We start from the raw sequence: 7,146 nt of genomic DNA on the forward strand, positions 1-7,146 counted from the left end.
AGCAGGCTTTCAAAATATATATTGGAAAATTGTTTTCTCATCTTTTTTCTGACCATGCGAACACTGCAGTGGTGACACAGACAGTACACAACTTGTGAGAAGCTGCGAGTTTTCTAAGCCTCCCTTTACGCCATAAAGTTACAGAAAAAGGTTATCTGCTGTTCTCAAAGAAAATAAATCTCCTCCTTCATCAAAGGATTTTTAACATGTGACAAAGTATTTCATTCTACCATCAGAATACTGTTGGTGTTCTGTCTCAAACTTGCCTTCAGATTTCTGCCTCATCTTGCACCTCTACTTTGCTATGGATCACTCCAGACAATCTTATTATCACTTGTTCATTCAAACCCACTCAGCTGCTTCTCCTTCGTATTAGTTCCTCATTTCATTAGCAATTGCTCTTAAAGTTAATAGAAACCCTTTTATATTTCCTGTGGTTTCCAAGCAGTACTCACACTCTGCTACTCTCCATCCATCCTATTTCTCCCTGCCCTTCTGTATACAACAGCTACAGAGTCCCCTGCTCACCAGCTCCCTCTGATATTTTATCCACTCACTGCTCTTTACATATCAGCTGGTATCAATCCACTACATCTTGTTCGCACTGAAAACTTCACTAGTTTAGCTGGTTTGGCCACTGAGAATTTTCTAGAATACCTATACTAGTACAAAACCAGCTGCAGTTACAGGACTGTAAGTATATATTGTACAGACATCACCTTTTTTTTTTTACCCCCCCCTGCATAGAAGTTCCAGTTGCAGAGAAGCGTAAGGGATGCTCCAACTTCTTTAGCTTCATCAGTAACTTCAGGTAGCACACTCATGTTCAGGTAAGACTCATATTACTATCACAGCTGATAGCGGGTAAACAGACCAAGTGACAGAACAGGCTCAATAAAAGAGGCAGCTGAGCATATGCTGTACGAAGTCATAAATGAAGCACGAGGAGGCAACCAAGAGGATGCTGTTGATAGCCTGGGCACACCCTTCTCGGGGCAACGGCGTGCTCAGCTCCGGGGCTGACAGGACATAGTTTCCCTCATACAGTGAATCAGTATAGGAAAAAATACTAAAGTCTCAAGAGTAGATCAAGAACTTCAGATACAGTAATCAGAATGAAACAAAGCTCTAATTTTCAAACACATATTTATGATACTTTGATAATTATCAAGTTGTTTGCTGTCAAAGCATTTCAGTCTTTCCAGAGTATGCTGATAACTAGGCTGGAAAATAACCCTTAAATACAAAGAAAAGATATTCACATTTGACCTACATATAATTAACATCAGAAACTATTGGGATAGTAAAATTAAAGTTTTCATGGTCCAGAAGACTGTGACTCTACCCCCACCCCCTCTGGCAAATACAAGCAGCAGGCAACATTCCGAGAACCGGTGAAGGCCATCCCAGCCTTCATCACCAACAAGAATGTAATGAAGAACTGCTTCTCTAGAATGGGCTCTACATTACTATATTCTAACTGCAAAGTAAATACATTCAACTTTAAATAATATTTTAGTCAAGAGCCTTAGGACTAGTAGTGCAAACTATTAAAAAATATTTGTGAAATCTCTTACATGCGTTCTTTATTCTCTTTGTCAGCTTTTGCCTGTTTCTTTCAAAAACAGATTTGTAACTCTGCAAGCAATACAAAGTAGTAAGATTAATTAAAGGCTCCTTTAAAAACCAAATTTGTGAATGTATTATGGACATTCAGGCTGCAATTTTCATGTCTTATTGCTAGCAGCTTTTCTACTGATCTGCTTAGAGACTATCACTTTTGCTTTAAAAAGATCAATGTGACAGCTCATTACAAGTCAAATACTTGAAAAACTCTTCTAAAAAGTAAGAAAACCACAAGGGTTTAAGGGCATGAACAGAGCCTCAGATCAAAATATCACCACATTTAAATACTACTAGACTGGTCTTCTCTTCCAGCATTGCATTTGAGTAACTTGGAGAATTTTCTTTAGCATATGCTTTCAGAAATCACAGAATCACAGAATGGCTGAGGTTGGAAGGTACCTCCAGAGGCCACCTGGTCCAACCCCCCTGCTCAAGCAGGGCCACCAAGAGCCAGTTGCCCAGGACTGTGTCCAGATGGCTTTTGGCTATCTCCAAGGATGGAGACTTCACAACCTCCTTGGGCAACCTGTGCCAGTGCTTGCTCACCCGCGCAGTAAAAAAGCATTTCCTGATGGTCAGAGGAAACCTCCCGTGTTTCAGTTTGCGCCCACTGCCTCTGGTCTTGTCACTGGGCACCACTGAAAAGAGCCTGGCTCTGTCCTCTTTACACCTTCCCTTCAGGTATTTATATACATTAGTAAGATTCCCACCCAGCACCTTCTCCGGATGAACAGTCCCAGCTCTCTCAGCCTTTCCTCACAGGAGAGATGCTCCAGTCCCGTCATCATCTTCGTGGCCCTTTGCTGGGCTCTTTCCAGTATGTTGGGGTGTCTCTGGTACTGGGGAGCCCAGAACTGCACACAGTACTCTCTATGTATGGCCTCACCAGTGCTGAGAAGATAGGAAGGACCACTTCCCTCGACCTGCTGGCAATACTTTGTCTCATGCAGTCCAGGGTACCATTTGCCACCTTTGTGACAAGGGCACATTGCTGGCTCATCTTCAACTTGGTGTCCACCAGGAACTCCAGGTCCTTTTCTGCCAAGCTGCTTTCCAGCTGGGCAGCCCCCAGCATACACTGGTGCATGGGGTTGTTCCTCCCCACATGCAGGGCTCTGCACTTCTCCTGGTTGAAGTTCATGAGGTTCCTGTCAGCCCATTTCTCCAGCCTGTTGAGATCCTTCTGGACGGCAGCACAACCCTTTGGTGTGACAGCCACTCCTCCCAGTTTGGTGTCATCGGCAAACTTGCTGAGGGGGCCCTCTCACCCATTGTCCAGGTTGTTAATGACGATGTTGAACAGGGCTGGACCCAGCACTGACCCCAGGGGTACAGCGCTACTTACTGGCCTCCAGCGAGACTTTGTGCCACTGACCACCAGCCTCTGGGTCTGGCTGTTCAACCAGTCTTCAGTCTACCTCACTGTCTGCTCATCCAACCCGTACATCAACAGCTTTTCTCCGAGGATCTCACAGGATGAAAGCCTGTGTCAAGACGAGCAGGTAATGATTATGCTTGTAAATTTTTGTCTTAAGAGACATTCCTGTTCAAATCGACTCTCTTTCTTTCTAATTTTTCTATTACAATACTGTTTTACACCCACACGCTCCATTTGAAACATATCTTTTCCCAACAAAGTTTTAAATACTGATTTGCCTTACTATTAGAAATAAGGATGACAAGATTGTACATACAAGTTCTCTGCTACTAAATGAGAAAGGTTACCAGCTGATGTGATGCATATTCAGATATGAGAATTTCTCAAGTATGAATCACAGAAGAATCTGAAGTCAGTTGCTGAAACCAACACAAATACTGTTTATTTGTGGGATGCCATTTTACATCAACACCAGCAAAAGACCTAAAAATCAACCAGATGAACCCATGTTACGTGGCGTAACACTATTTTTGTCAGGTCATGAGTCACAGGAGTTTAGCACACCTTATTTATGTAATATCCACATAACTAAGACATAAAGCATTCACAGTTACAGGTTAACCGCTGTTCCTGCAACAGCAGTGTCAGTAGGTACTATTTTGTGACAACACGTGTACACACGTGTATACACACACACACACGGCGGGGGGGAAGAATTTAAAAAATAAAAACAAACAAAAAATATCAAGCTGAGTTTTGGTCTCAATTACAGACAACAAACTATTTAGTTGGTGGATGGAGTCTATACACTTTTACAGCAATATGAAAGGACAAAAGATAAGGCCTAGAAAGAGGTATTTTAGCAGTTATAATTAAGACTAGGTCACAAGCCAACCTTTAAAGCCGTTTATATGAATTCCAAGACTATTAAAACAATTTGTTAGACTTGTGACCAAGGGTCAACAGAAATCTGGGAAAACTTTGACACAACTGAAAGTCCATTTCTTGCCCTCCAAAAAAGTAACTTGGGAACATGAACAAAGCCGCAATGAGCTGCAACTAATTTTGATGTATGAGCATATTTGTGATGAAATAAAATGCACGTATTTGTGGTAAAATGGGAGAAGCCTCCAGTCCTCTACAAACATTAGAAAAGGGTACACAAGCTGTAGCTTAAAGACAACCTTAAACAGGTTTTAACTGAAAACTCAAGTACATAAGGGATTCCAGTAAATTCCATCCTCTTCAGCCTGCTTTCCATGAAAAAGATAAAAATCGAAAAACAACAGTAATACAGAATTATATTAATATTTTAAACACTTAATATTATTTTGCTGTAGCATGAAATTTAGTTTGTGGAATGTTTCAATTACTAATATTCATAGATTCATAGACTCATTTAGGTTGGAAAAGACATTTAAGATCATCGAGTCCAAAGAGCTCCAAATGTTTGTCATCTATCAACTTAAGAGTGTCCACTGCTATAGTCTCTGGATGCTGTTTTCCTTTCACTAACTGGCTTTCCACTTTACATCTCCCAAATACCAAGCATGAATTGCACATAGATCAAGTTTCTGCTACAAGGACAGTAATAGTACACCAGAAAGATTAGCATAAGACCTGTGACACTTCTGCCAGAATGACCTCTCATTGTCTCGTCCAAGAAGTCAGCATATTCTGTATATTACTTTTCAAAAGAAAAAAAAAAAAACAAAACAACCCCCAACCCCTACATCAACTATATGATGGCATAACAAACAAAAAAGCAAACACCAAACTTGTACTAAATACAAGGTAAACTGAGTAGCTCAGTTAAGTTTCCAAAATTATTTAAAAATGAGAGGGAATTTCTCCAAAATTGTTACAAGAGCTGGCAACGTTAGGATCCTCTGCTTATCAGCATATATAGCAAAAACAGAAGGATGGATAGCACAGGGAAGTTTATCAAGCCATACAGGTCCATTTTAGCCCATTTGTTCTCTATAAATGTCAGTAAAGCTGTCTACTAGCTGTAATTGAATTTGTGGTTTATTTTATGAAGATGCATGTTTATAAACCAGCTGAAGAATACAGATTCATCCTGCTTGCAAGTAGGAGAAAAAAAAATTTGCAGCATCTGATTCATTTCCAAACACATTCTTCCTCTCCATCACTCCCAATTACTTTTATCCAAAAAAAAAGCCCGAAGAGTTTATTTACTTTTACAGTGTGAGTACTTTCTGATTTTTTTTTCCTCTACTTTTTTTGCTTTTAATTAAAATTTTATATTCTGCTAAACATTAGCAAAAGTTTGGAAAAACAGCACTTGGTTGAGCTGAACAGATTTCTGTTGACCCTGTTATATGAAAGTTATACCTATAACAGTAATAGATTAAAAGCGTCTTTGGCTCTTGCTTCCACTATTGGAAGCCAAATTATTTGTGACATACAAAATCTTTTATGCAAACCTTGTATTTGTTGCAGGATTCATGCCAATTTGGGCTAAACAGTTTCTAGAGTTAGTAACCAGCTTAACATTTAAGAACAATTACAGTATTTCACTTACAATCTCAGCAACCACAATTTAGCCTAATGTTGAAAGTTATATTGCTTCTAAGTTCATTCCTTCCATTCATTCAAACCAGCAGCTCCACTCGTATTTCCTTACAGTTATACTATGCTAATATACACATTTACATCAGAAGTATTAATAAAACGTGTGTGTCTTAGTAAGAGGCTTATTGTAAACATTAAATACCACACTCCACTGAATTAATTTCTTGTGCAAACTGGCATCAAATGTGGAATTAAGGTTACACATATTAGTACATAAGAAAGCAATGACTATGTATGTTTTACCACTATTAACTTTGAAGAGTGCTATTTAGTGTCATGGAAATCCGAACGTGACTATTTCACTGGGAAAGGTAGTAATTTCTTCTTAGCATCATGGAATTCTAGGTTTTGTATACGCATACATATTGTATATTTATGTATATACAAATACACACAAACACACACAAACAATTTTTGTCTTTGGCAGCTGAGTTTGACAAACAAAAACCAAAACCAACAACAAACACATCTGAACACAACTGACCATCTGTAGCACCACAATTACAACCTCCTGGTCCAGGGCAGCAAACTAACGGGCTTTTGCTAAACTAGACTTAATCCTGAAAGTAGTCAAGTTGATGACAGTTGTTCCTGACTTCAGTGATGGCAGAATAGGACCTTTGATACACCTGAAAATTTCACATTCAACCTAAAATGCTTCCCCCCCTTCCCCTGGATTGCATTCTAGAGAAATATCAAAACTGCCAATACCTTGTAAAGTATTACTACAGAAAAGTAATGTTATTCATTCCAAAACATCCACTGGCCCTTTCTTGTTAAATGCTCCGTGAATCAATATGGAACATTTTAATAAATCCTTAGGGATCAAAGTTTAATAGCACCGGATACTTTAAGGACCTATTTATAAAAACCAACACTAACATTACTTATTAAAGAAGGGTAAGGCAAAGACAACATTACAAAATTACAGAACTTAAACATCATTCCATACACTCATCTTCCCCAAAATAATCACTAGAATTGTCCTACACAGATTAAGAAATGAGTGAAATAGGTAGTGGTCTCTACTAAAAAGTACTGTCAGTTAATGCTGGTGGTTAACATGCCCATTGCCTGCAATGGACATTATGCTAGGAAATTCCAATCCCCAGCATGAACAAAAAAGTAATGTTTCGACTATTTTGTATCATATTTTTAATTACTTAAAAACAAAATTAAGAGACTCTGGGAAAGACTAATGTTATAAACAAAAAAAACCCCAAACAAATCTGTATTATCTATGTGGTAGTGGTGAGCAGACTTTATTCCCCAAACCACTAATTTTAGCTAAAACTTTCAATTTCACTAGATCACAATATAGACCAAACACTCTTGGTACACCAAAAATTAAAAGGAGTATGCCAAAGGCAATTTAAGAAAGTCTAAAACCCATTTTTAAAAGGTACTTTAATTTGTTCATTTGTACCTGTAATGACTACTGCAGTTTCAACATTAAAAAGTCAAGTACTTTTTTCTTCAAATGGAAATCATCTGTGGCATGTACAACTATTACAGTGTTTTAATATTTATATGTGTGTGTATATATA

This window comes from Cariama cristata, unplaced genomic scaffold, assembly GCF_000690535.1.
Source record: "Cariama cristata isolate BGI_N322 unplaced genomic scaffold, ASM69053v1 scaffold37747, whole genome shotgun sequence".
Lineage (NCBI taxonomy): Eukaryota > Metazoa > Chordata > Aves > Cariamiformes > Cariamidae > Cariama > Cariama cristata.